We start from the raw sequence: 11,465 nt of genomic DNA, 5'->3' as shown, positions 1-11,465 counted from the left end.
AAATATAGGGGAGGGTAAGAAATATTTGATTTAAAGAAGAATTAGGAAATTTACAAGAAATGGCCCATAAAAAAAATTACAAGAATGGGCACAAAATTTTTTATAATTAAAAATAAAATAAAATTAATTTTTTACTTAATAGAATTCGAACTCTAGACCTTCAAGAAAGTTACTATCATAAGTTTCATGTAAATTATCACTCTCTACTTATTATAAAATTAATTTAAATAAAATATTAATTGGGAAGAAAACTTATTAATTATTTAAAAATTAGGGTCATTATATTTTTCATCATATGATGAGTAAATAAAACAACAATCCAACCCACATCAATAAAACAATATTTCAATTATCCATACATAGATACAAGTCGGGTAGAGTCGCATTTGCCACTACCTTTATAAACACCTCACGACCTGCATCAAACAAAAAATTTTACTTCCACCCCTGAATTTTCCTCCTAACACGCTCCCTAACAAAAGCCAATACAATTGCCTTTGATCTTCCCCAAAGAAGAGGAAGGTCCAAATACTTACCAAGATCTTCAGCCTCATTAATATTCAAAATAGAACAGACCTCATCCCTAATATCTTGAGGAGTATTGGCCAAAAAGAGACAGCAAGATTTTTCACAACTAATTTTCCGACTCGAAGCAATACCAAATCTCAATAAGATATCCATAAGGCATTTACAAAATATGTAATCCACTTTCAAAAAGAATAACGCCATCATCTGTAAAGAAAAGATGAGTTAGAACTGGGCAAGTTTCAGCCAATTTGATACCCTCTAACATCCCTTCCTGAGCAAAATGACTAATCATGTAAGACAATACATTCATAGCAAGGATAAAAATATACAGAGATGTGGGATCCCCTTGTTATATTCCACGCGTAGGCGAAATAGTAGCAACACCATGACCATATAAGGTAAGAGAATATTCAACAGAAGACAAGCAACTCATCACCCAATCAACCTATTTCTCATGAAAAACCAGCCTAATTAGGACAAGCCTTCATAAAAATCCTGCTCCAAGCGATCATGTGCCTTATTTAGATCAACTTTCAAAGCCAGGTCAAACTGATCCCTCCCTCCCTATACTGGAGACAATGAAAATCTCATGAGCAATCAGTAAATTATCTTGGATAAGGCAATTTGGCACAAAAGCCTCTAAAAAAGAGAAACAATTCTGTCCAGCAACCTCTTAAGACAATTAGCAAGCAATTTAGAAATTATCTTATACACAAAATTACAGAGACTAATTAGTCTAAAATGCCCAACCCCTTCAGGATTATCAATCTTAGGTATCAACACAATTTTTGTCACATTCAAAACATTAATACTAACCCCACCCTTAAGGAAATCCACAATCATCTTAAGGATAGCAGGTCCAACTAAAGACCAAGTAGAGTGGAAGAAAATACCAGAAAAAACCATTAGGGTTATGAGCTTTAAAGCCCCCAAATCAAAGGCAGCACAACGAACCTCCTCCAAAGTAATAGGGGCACATAGCTGAGCATTATCTTCCTCAATTACCTTCAAATCAACATATTATAGGACATCCCCTAAATCACGGTCACCCAATGTTTAAAACAAATCACCATAAAATTATGTAAAAACTTCACTGATGATTTTCTCATCTTCAACCCAAAGATTCTCATTATTCTTAATGCATAAAATCTTATTAAAATTTCTTCTTTGTATAGCCACAGAATGGTAAAACTTAATGTTATGATCACCAAATAGGACCCACTTTAGATGTGATCTTTGCCACCAATACGATTCCTCCCTTTTCCACAACTTATCCAAATCGCCCTTCAACTTCTAAATCTTTAAAGCTACCTCCATTATAAATTCACCTTCTCCTAATTTCCCAATTAGAGACAAAAGCCATATAGCCTACTTCTTATGATTAGGGAAAGCTATCTTCAGCCACCTAACCAAATCACTACGACATACATCCCAACACTGCTTCACCTCCTTAACACTAGAGCAAGCCTTAACCAGCCCAACAATCCAACTTGGCTCAACAATAAATAAGAAATCCTTATGCTCACACCAATAGGCTCAAACCGAAACTCTTTAGGAGTCCTAATATCTGAATAGCATAAATCCACAACTAATAAAGCATGATTATATCCAACTCTCTCTTTATGAAAAACAATAGCTTTGTTAAAACAATTACAAAACTCCACATTACCTAGGGCACGATCCAGACGCTTCTTCACATGAGCCTTACCAATCCTATTATTGGCCTTAGTGTACAAAGAGCCCTTAAAATGTAAATCAACAAAGCCACGATCTAAAACAAAAGCTTGAAAATTAAGGATCTTTCTCATAGGGTACAGGTGACCACCCCATTTCTCATATTGCAACACACGATCATTAAAATCTCCCATATAAAGCCAGCATAGATCTTCCCCTAGGTTTAAACTATGAATCTGATTCCAAACTCCAATTATTTCAGCTTCATCTGGAGGTCTATACATAAAAGTAACAAAACGTGGCACCTCATCCCCAACAGACACAGCTCAACAAGAATAAAGTTAAAAGAAGAATGTAAAACAGATACCTAGACCAAATCATTCCACCATAACGCTAATCCACCTCCCAAACCCCTTGGATTAACCACAAAATCATACTTCATCTGAATCACCTTTTAGCCTTCTTAATGTTCTACACCATAGACTTCGTTTCCATTAAAAAAATAATAGATGGTTTATATTCTCGCAACACCTCTTTCAAATGATGAACTTCTTAAGGAGTGCCCAGACCTTGGCAATTCCAAGAAATAATCCTCATGATTGACGTGTGGCTGTTTTAAGCCAGCCACCACCACCTATATTTAATAACCAAAGGCGACAATGCCTCCCTCCTAGCCTTAAATAGGAACCAATCCTCAAGAAACTCATTAGAGCTATCAACCAGCACATCAACAAGCTCTCCACTATCAATTAGATCAAAGAAAGAAGGTCCTAATTATCTTCTAGCTTTAGATTTCACTCTTCCTTACCCCTTCCTTCTCGCCCTACCAATCTCATCAGAAGAAACAATCACCATTTTAATAGGACTACCTTCCACATCTTGCTTTCATTTCTTCTTTACAGGAGAAACCTGGGGAACACATAGACTTCTTTTAGCTTGACAATTTTCAACTTAGATGCCACATCCAAAATCATACTATCACTATGATAAATCACAATTTATTTCCCTTTTGCTTCATCTTCTAACCACTACCCTTCACATCTTCCAGCCCACCAGAAACATTTAAAGAATTTCTAATAATATCAACCCCTTCCCAGGAGCTAAGAGATCAAAATCTAGATTCATATTACCTATCAATTTGGCTTGTAAACTTTCAGCACAATTCAGTATAGCATCCTTAGTACCTTGATTTTGAGCCACCTTATCCTTTACAGGAGACTTTTCAGTAGTCAATAAAGAAATACCCTTACACACCACATGGACAGTGTGGCATTGAGAATCACTACTAAACTCAGCATTGTTAGCAACCACCTCACGCACAATATTTTGCTTGGCTTCTTGTACCACTTCCTCCCCCGACTTTAGCCACCTAGGTGTAAAGGTAACAAAGCTTGATCCCGAGTATGTACCGCTCATATTAACCCATGGGCCATATAAGGGTTGAAAAAGGTCTCATTGTGAATATTTTTTCTCAACTCATAGTGATGGACTCATGCCCCAACATTCCACACTTAAACAGATCACCGAAAAACTTTCATATATACTTCAACCTAGAGATCAGACAAACCTGCCTAGGCACCGCAAACTTAATAATAACTGGTTTTACACATTAATCAGAATACGAGCACAAACAAAGCTTCTTAACATTCGTCCCTCAAACCTAGGCTCTTTCAACATCACCGGTTCCCTCGCAACGTATCATCTTATTCATCCTCCAACCACCCTCGATTTCAAACCTCCATCCCCCTAATGGTAGCCACAAACAGAGACAAAGCACACTTAAACCCATAAAAAACTCATGAAAATGATATCACTCCACACTCACAAAAAATAGAAACACTCATGCACAAAAACCCCCAAACTAATCAAAGATCTAAAGGAAAAAATGCTCACCTAAGGTGGAGAAAGAACCCTCACTAGGTGAGGAGAGAAAAAGCTTCTGAAGTAATGTAACTTCCTTCAATGCTGTAACACCATTCATAGACCAAATGGAGTTTGGTTTGACAAAATTAACAATGAAGCTTTTTGAGAGTTTCTTTAAATTTTTGAATAGAATGACCATATATGATTTTGTCAAAATGAAAGAGACTCTTGACAACATTAATATGCCAAAAATTCTTTCAGATTCTCATTGTCAGTTTGAATTGTGTGATTCCTATAACTAGCATTTAGATTGAATGAATTTGGATTTTAGATTTAAAATTTTGTATTTCAAATCACATATTTAAAATCTATGTATTTAAAATAATTTGTTTGAGTAATTAAAAAATTCAAATGAAGAAGCGGTTAATTGAGATTCAACACAAAAATGAAAAGTTAAAATGATAATTGACGAGTTTTTTTCATCTAATAAAGGATGGGAAAATATACGAAACTCATAGTAGTATTAATAGTAAAAATGTAAAGAGAACAAGATGTTTGAAGCATTGTTGTCAAACTCTTAAGTTAATTTTACGAGTTTATTATTTTATATTTCTAGCTTATAAAATTGTGTTAACCTACACATTAAACTCAGATTATTAAACAAAAACTCAGTTAAACTCATGAGTTGACATTCCTAGTTTATTGTTTGTACGCTTCTATATTATAAAATCATGCTAATCAGCTTATAAACTCATTGAGCAAAATCTATATATTGTATAGAACTTTATTCATAGAAGTGGTGAGATCAATTCAATAAAAAATAAAACTCAAAAAAAGAAAACTAATATTAATAAAAAGAAAACCAAAAATACTAAAAATAAGTTGTCCTATTTAAAATTTCTATATTGAGTATAATAATCTCTAATGTAGATAGATCTAATTTCAATTATTTATATTTAAAATATATTTAAATTAAATTATGGTCATATTTTATATTTTAATTATTTAATTATGTACTTTTTAAGTCTATTTATTAAAAGAGGCAAACTCTCATGAGTTTATGATTTTAAATTTACATTTTGAGTTTACATCTATGTCATAAATTTACTTAAATTTGAGAGTTTAACAATCTTAATTTGAATAATTAGAATTTTAAATGACTACTACAGTTTATAAAAAATTTAAAATTATAAATAAATTATAATTTGAAATAGATTTATATTTGAATCCAATCTAAATTTATAATTCTTATGTATCTAAATGGGTGAGTTGGCTTGAATTCAAATTCAAATTCATATTAATCCAAACACATGATCAAAGATTTTATGGCCAACGAGTTTATGCAATGTAATTTAAAAGCTTTTTGCAAAAAAAAAAAAAAAAACTTTGCAATAGATCACTTAAAGCTATTTTAGAAGATTTGATCACTCCAAGTTTATCAGAACGCTTTCCTTCATTGTCCATTGATTTCTAATAACATAATTATGGCTTCGAAATGTATAGATGGCCAAGATTCATCATGCTCGGCAATCCAAGACAGGTTGGTGTTCCTTTAAATCAGCCATACACTTTAATTAATCCTTAACTTCAAGTTAGGTTTGCGGGATAAAAGGGAATGAAGAGACCTGAATACATTTTATTTAATGAATAATCAAGATTGATCCAAGTTACATTGTCCAGTGCACTTATATATAGCCCATATCAATCAAGAATGAATTCAACATCGAAGTGGATAACCTTTTAAATAATGTTTAGATTTTTTAAGACCTTAATTGTCAAATGTGAGGATATCTTGGTAAAAAAAAAAAAAAGGAATGAATTATCAGGAACTAATGTAATGTATTAACGTTACAATTTTCCCATAAATGTAGAGAATTTGATGCCAAAGTAAAAAATAGTACTCCTCCATTAAAAATATAAAGCATTTTTAATCAAATTTTATTTAAAATAATTACTTACTTTCAAACTAATCTTATCTTCTTATACTTATCTCTATTAAATACCTACAATAAATATAAAGACAATTATTACATTTTAAAAGATTAAAAATTCTTTATATTTTTGAACATTTAACTTCTCAAAAAATGTCTTATATTTTTAAACGATGAAGTACTATCTATAATAAGGAAAAATTAATTTGCAAGTTCTAATAATTTTTTAATTTTAAATTAAAACCTACTCCCTCTGTTAAAAAATATAAGGTATTTTTTAAAGAGTTAAATGATAAAAAATATAAGGTATTTTTAATCTTTTGAGGTATAATTATTGTCTTTTTTAAAATATTTCTATTGATAATGACTTTATATTTATTGTAAAGTAATTAATAGGAGTAAATATGAAAAGACATGATTAATTTAAAAATAAGTGACTATTTAATTGAGGTAGATTTGATTTAAAAATAACTTACATTTTTGAACGGAGGGGATATAATTATTTTATTTTAAGGTGAATGAGTAAATTTTTATTTAAACTTTAGGTCAAGTAAAACCATGAACCATGAAATTATTTATTGTATAAATTATTCCCTTAACTTTTAAAAACATTACAATTTAACCTCTATCATTAATAAAAGTTAACTTTAATAATTAGTTGATTAGAAAATAACAGATAAAAACATTAAAATTATAGAAAAGAATAAACAAGTTACAATAAAAAGATCTAAAAAACATAGATAAAGGTAAAAAATTATAGAAAAGAACCAAAAAAAATTTTGGTCATTATAATTTGATGGATCTTAAAGGTTGAAATCCTTAAATGTTTTCTTTTTTAAAAATAAAATTAATTATAAAATTTTTATAATTTTCAAAATTTATAAATAGCTTATGTATTTAAATAATTTTACACACATAAATTTTTATTAAAATTTAATAAAAATGTAAATATTGTATTAAATCAAATTTTTTTTGCCAAAGTATTCAACAAAGAAGTGTTTTTTATTTTAAAAAAATAATAATTTATTAATAATTTTAACTTTGAAATATTAAAATATTTAAGTGGTTAAATAATAAAAAAATTATTAAAATAAAATAAATTATAAAAAAACCGAATTCAAAATTTAGGTAGATTATACCTGAGAAAATAATGAAAAAAGAAAAAAAAAATTAAATATTGATCAGCAAAAGTAAATTGAAGTGGGAAGTTGTCAGCTGTTAAATCAGATAAACAATTCAGATTCTGCCACGTAGACCAGCTCTGATGGATGCGACATTGGAGTGACGTGGCTTCATCTGGGGTATTGATTGCTGAACGGATCAGATGAAACCTGAAACCTAAAATGGACTAATCAAATTCCAAGTATAGTTCGCGCTCGAAAATCAGCACGGCAAAGCGTAGTTTTTGCCGCCGGTGCAATCACCGTTCCTCTTGACTGTAGTTGCGCCATTGTTGTGCAGTCCGGAGGAGTCTATTGCCTCTTCACCTAGCTGTTCGAACATTTTGGTATCCTGGCGCTGAATGCGTATACGAATCTTGAAACTTTGGAGGGTGTATCTGCAAATTGGAAGGAGGGAAAATTCTGAATCCCTAGACTTGCAAACGTTGCAGCAAATAGAGTCTCCAGTACAAATATTGGAACCTAAGGTATGTTTCATGGCGATTTTCTTGTGTATGTGGAATTGCTATCAACAATTTTCATATCGAAATGCGAAGACGATGTTCAATATGCATCATTTGATAAATCTTGTGCCTGTGATTCTCTATTGATGTACTTTTTATGTTTAATCTCACAAGTGTTATGATCTTTCGGTCATGATGCATGTCTAGCATCTCGCTTCTCTTCTGATGAATTCAGATGCATATTTTAGGAATTTCTAAGTTCGTATCCTCACCTTGATTGGGAATGGAATTAATTTGAGGACGTCACATGCTCCTAAATTTATGCAATTCACCAAATTTTGTGATTACATTAGTCAACTATCAATGACGAATTCGTTCTTTGTGGCTCACACACACACACATCCTCATGCGGATTCTTTCGAAATATCCTCCTGCAAAGAAGATGCCAACGGGGTATGAAGGATTTAGCCTCTTTTGCTTAGAAAATGAATCTATGCGTAAGGGCCATTATTAATTGAGACAGAGAGTTGCAGTATCCTTCCGGCCTTTTCTCTGAATCAACTTTTTGGCCTTGATATAGTCTTCTGCAGAAAGATCTAGCATCTTGGTTTTGCTCTTTTATGATCATGGCTTCATCTGCAACACCGAAGCACATTTCAATAACTCTAGTTGTTGACAAAGATAAAAATAAGGTTCTCTATGCTGAAGCAGAGAGTGACTTCGTTGATATTTTATTAAGCTTCTTATCATTGCCATTGGGAACTGTTTCTGAACTCATTAGTAAGGATTCTACCGCACAGCCTTGCAGATTTAACTGCATAACCTCACTGTATCAATCAAAGTGTAAAAAATCTGGATCCAAAGTACTTTTATTCGAATGAGTATAAAGGAAAGCTGCTGAATCAACCAACCCAATGGAAGCTTATTCCGAAAAGCTGGTATATAACTTTGATGACACACCAATCTCAAAAGGCTTTAATGGCTATCTGCGCAAACCGGCAAGTTTTATTGTTTCCGATGATCTACTGGCATTGGCTAATGATTTGGATACAACCTGGTGGATACTGCACCAAATTTTGGAATTGACTTTGATTCTGAAAGATTGACTGTGAATGTCACCCAGAATGAGGTGAGGATATTGCTCAGTGTAATATAGAGTAATTTGTATTCATCTCTTAATTTGCATTCATTTGATTTTAAAAAAAAGTTTCTTGAATTTTACAACCTTAACGTTGAAGTTTTTATTATCGAAATTTATCCATTTTGTTGACATTACACAGATTTTTCTCTATGCATAATCTTAGCAAAATTTAGAGAAATTTGTTGAGTTTACTTGTTGCTTGCAATTATTCTCTGGGACTGGGAAAATTGAGTAACTTTTCTCTCTTCCCCTCATTGTTTGATTTTTATTCGTCATCATTTCAAATTTCAAACTTTATACATGCTTAATTGTGAAGGTATTGGATCTACTGAAGTTCTCATTATGGTCGGGGACACCATTGACAGATTATTCTTACGCAAAAAACTGCCCATTCCGAACTCTCAAATACCAGAGTCTGAGTTAGAGGTAAATGAGATAAAAGGCAAGGAGGGCAGGAAGATGAATCTGAGGTTAATGGTATTAAAATCTCCACGCAAAAGTTGTTTGGTGAAGCAGGAGAGGATTTCACAGATCAGCTATTAAGTTTCCTGACTATTCCACTTGGTGCACTGGAACATCTTGCACAAGGCAAGTTTTTCGTTTGGGCTGCATTCTTTAATTTGTACGAGAGCTTGCGTCGTTTGGATCCAGCTAGAGATTTTAGTTTGAAATTTTATGATCTAAAGAACAAGCTCCTCAATCCTCATGTTGCCTTAAGTAATGTCCAGAACCAGTTGCTTCCAATTTATAGGCCAGACCTGCCTTCAGAAATTAGGCATTTCGGTTATACTAGATGGAGGTCATTGTTCCTAGTGGCAGATAATTTGTCACTTGTACCATTCTCTCAGCAGGCTGCTTTAGCAATTCTTCGTAAATCCAAAGTTGAGGTGAATGACTTATTGGCAGTGAAGATAAGCGTTGGGCTGAATGAGGTACTTTCTTCTCTTAATTCCACTTTTCTTGGACCTTTTTGGATCGTTCTTGAAATGATTCGTATCTTCAAATATTTTGTTGTGCTGCACTTTTTTTTCTTTTTTGAACTTTTCTCCCTTGCCGACCCCCACCTAGTGGGATAAAGGCTTGTTGTTGTTGTTGTGGAACTTTTTCTCCCTTTGGTTTGTTTTTATTTCTCCACCATTTTCGCATATTTTTACCCTGAGAACGGCACAAATATTCCATCATAATGGTTAGCGGTTCTTTTCTGCCATATCGCTCTAGTTTTGCCCTGGATTTTTTATCACAAAGTGGAAAGTCGTGAGGAATTTGCATGAGAAGCTCGCTAGAAGTTTTCACCAGAATTTCACATGATTGATCTGCTCTCAGTTTGCTTCTCTGCTCTCCATCAATCCTTTGATTATCTTTATTTTTAAGGTTTTAAACCTTTTAGATTAAGTTTCAAATAGTCTTATTTATATCTTAATAACGATAATTAAAATGTAAAAGAAAAACCAAAATTTACATAAAGTAGGTTCAGAGGCCGGAGAATAAAATAAAGTAGAAAGGGGACATTTAGAAAGCAGACCTGAGAAGGAATGAAAAGTTGAAACAGAGTAGGGTGATGAACAGTAGAGAAAGTGATTTACTTCATTAGTTCTTCTTTCTTTCGTTTTCTTTTTTCAGTTCCATTTTGTTTTTGGATTTCAATGCAGGTGTTGGATATACTGGAGCTGCTATATTGACATCATCAGCCTTTACGCTGAGTTGAACCTGACGCTTCCTTGCGATGAAGAAGAGACGTGTGAAGACGATGAAGAGACATGCCAAAGTATGAAGAAGAGACATGTGAAGACGATGAAGAAGAGACTTGCGAATGATTGCTAAATGCTGCAATAGTATTTGGATTTCAAGTAGAATTGATGATGTCATTATATGAAGGTTTTTTTTTTTTTTTTGGTTTGCTCATTTTCTTTCTTTTCCGTTGTTATTGTGCTTGGTGTGATGACCCGTTACAGAACATGGAACACATGTATGCTTTTAAACTATTGTTTTGCGTTTGAGTAACGTCGGATGGGATCCAAGTCAGAACCTTTAATTAGCGTTAGATAATCTGCTTTGTTCGTACTTATTTTTGGGTTAGTATTACGGACAATTATTTTACCTTTTGGTAAATCTAGATCAGGCAAATCCTTGTTTGAATAAACTTGCGGTCAGTTCAATATCTATGATTCATCATATTGAATGGAGTCAAAGTTAGCTGAAAGCTAGAATGAATTTTAAATAAAAAGAATAGTAGAGTTACTCTTCACTTGTGTGAGTCGAAATACATATTCAATTATGAACTCCTCCCTCAGTTTTATATATAAAGTGGAAATAGAAGAATTTTTGTCTTACTTATAATTATATTATTAAGTTTTTATTCAATGTTTTTTCTTTTATCCTTGATTGGATGTTGGTGAGAAAGTATGCTGTTAAATATGTATAATATTGGTAAAATTAAAGATTATTAAATGTTTAAATGTGATGAATGAATTCTAGGATTTTTCTTTAATTTTGTAAAAGATATTGAAAATAACTTATTAAATAGGAGATAAAATTGAAAATATAGTATATTTTTTTTTTTTTAGATAAAGTCAATAATTTAATTACTTCTTAATTTTGATGAAATAATTAGAAGAATCTTGTAATAAAACTGGAAGAGGTAGTAATCTATTCTTAGGGCTAACATTAAGGACAAGTCTTTTTAAAAAGCAAAGATGGATCTGGC

The 11,465-nt window shown here is 32.2% G+C and overlaps 1 long non-coding RNA gene across 2 annotated transcripts; it reads left to right on the top strand.

Annotated features, from left to right (window-relative positions):
- Positions 1-7,373: 7,373 nt before the first annotated feature.
- LOC129291315 (uncharacterized) lies at positions 7,374-10,899 on the top strand. Of its 2 annotated transcripts, XR_008588667.1 has the most exons (4): positions 7,374-7,644; positions 7,869-8,749; positions 9,078-9,693; positions 10,411-10,899. It is a non-coding gene; the product is annotated as an uncharacterized LOC129291315 (long non-coding RNA). The 2 variants fall into 2 exon arrangements; XR_008588666.1 differs by lacking the exon at positions 7,374-7,644 and having other exon boundaries at positions 7,654-8,749; positions 10,411-10,897.
- The last annotated feature ends 566 nt before the right edge of the window (positions 10,900-11,465 follow it).

Source organism: Prosopis cineraria, unplaced genomic scaffold (assembly GCF_029017545.1).
Source record: "Prosopis cineraria cultivar Desert tree isolate PC_DT_omini unplaced genomic scaffold, ASM2901754v1 PC13, whole genome shotgun sequence".
Lineage (NCBI taxonomy): Eukaryota > Viridiplantae > Streptophyta > Magnoliopsida > Fabales > Fabaceae > Prosopis > Prosopis cineraria.
Note: the sequence above shows the minus strand (reverse complement) of the source record. Positions and strands in the feature narration are given on the sequence as shown.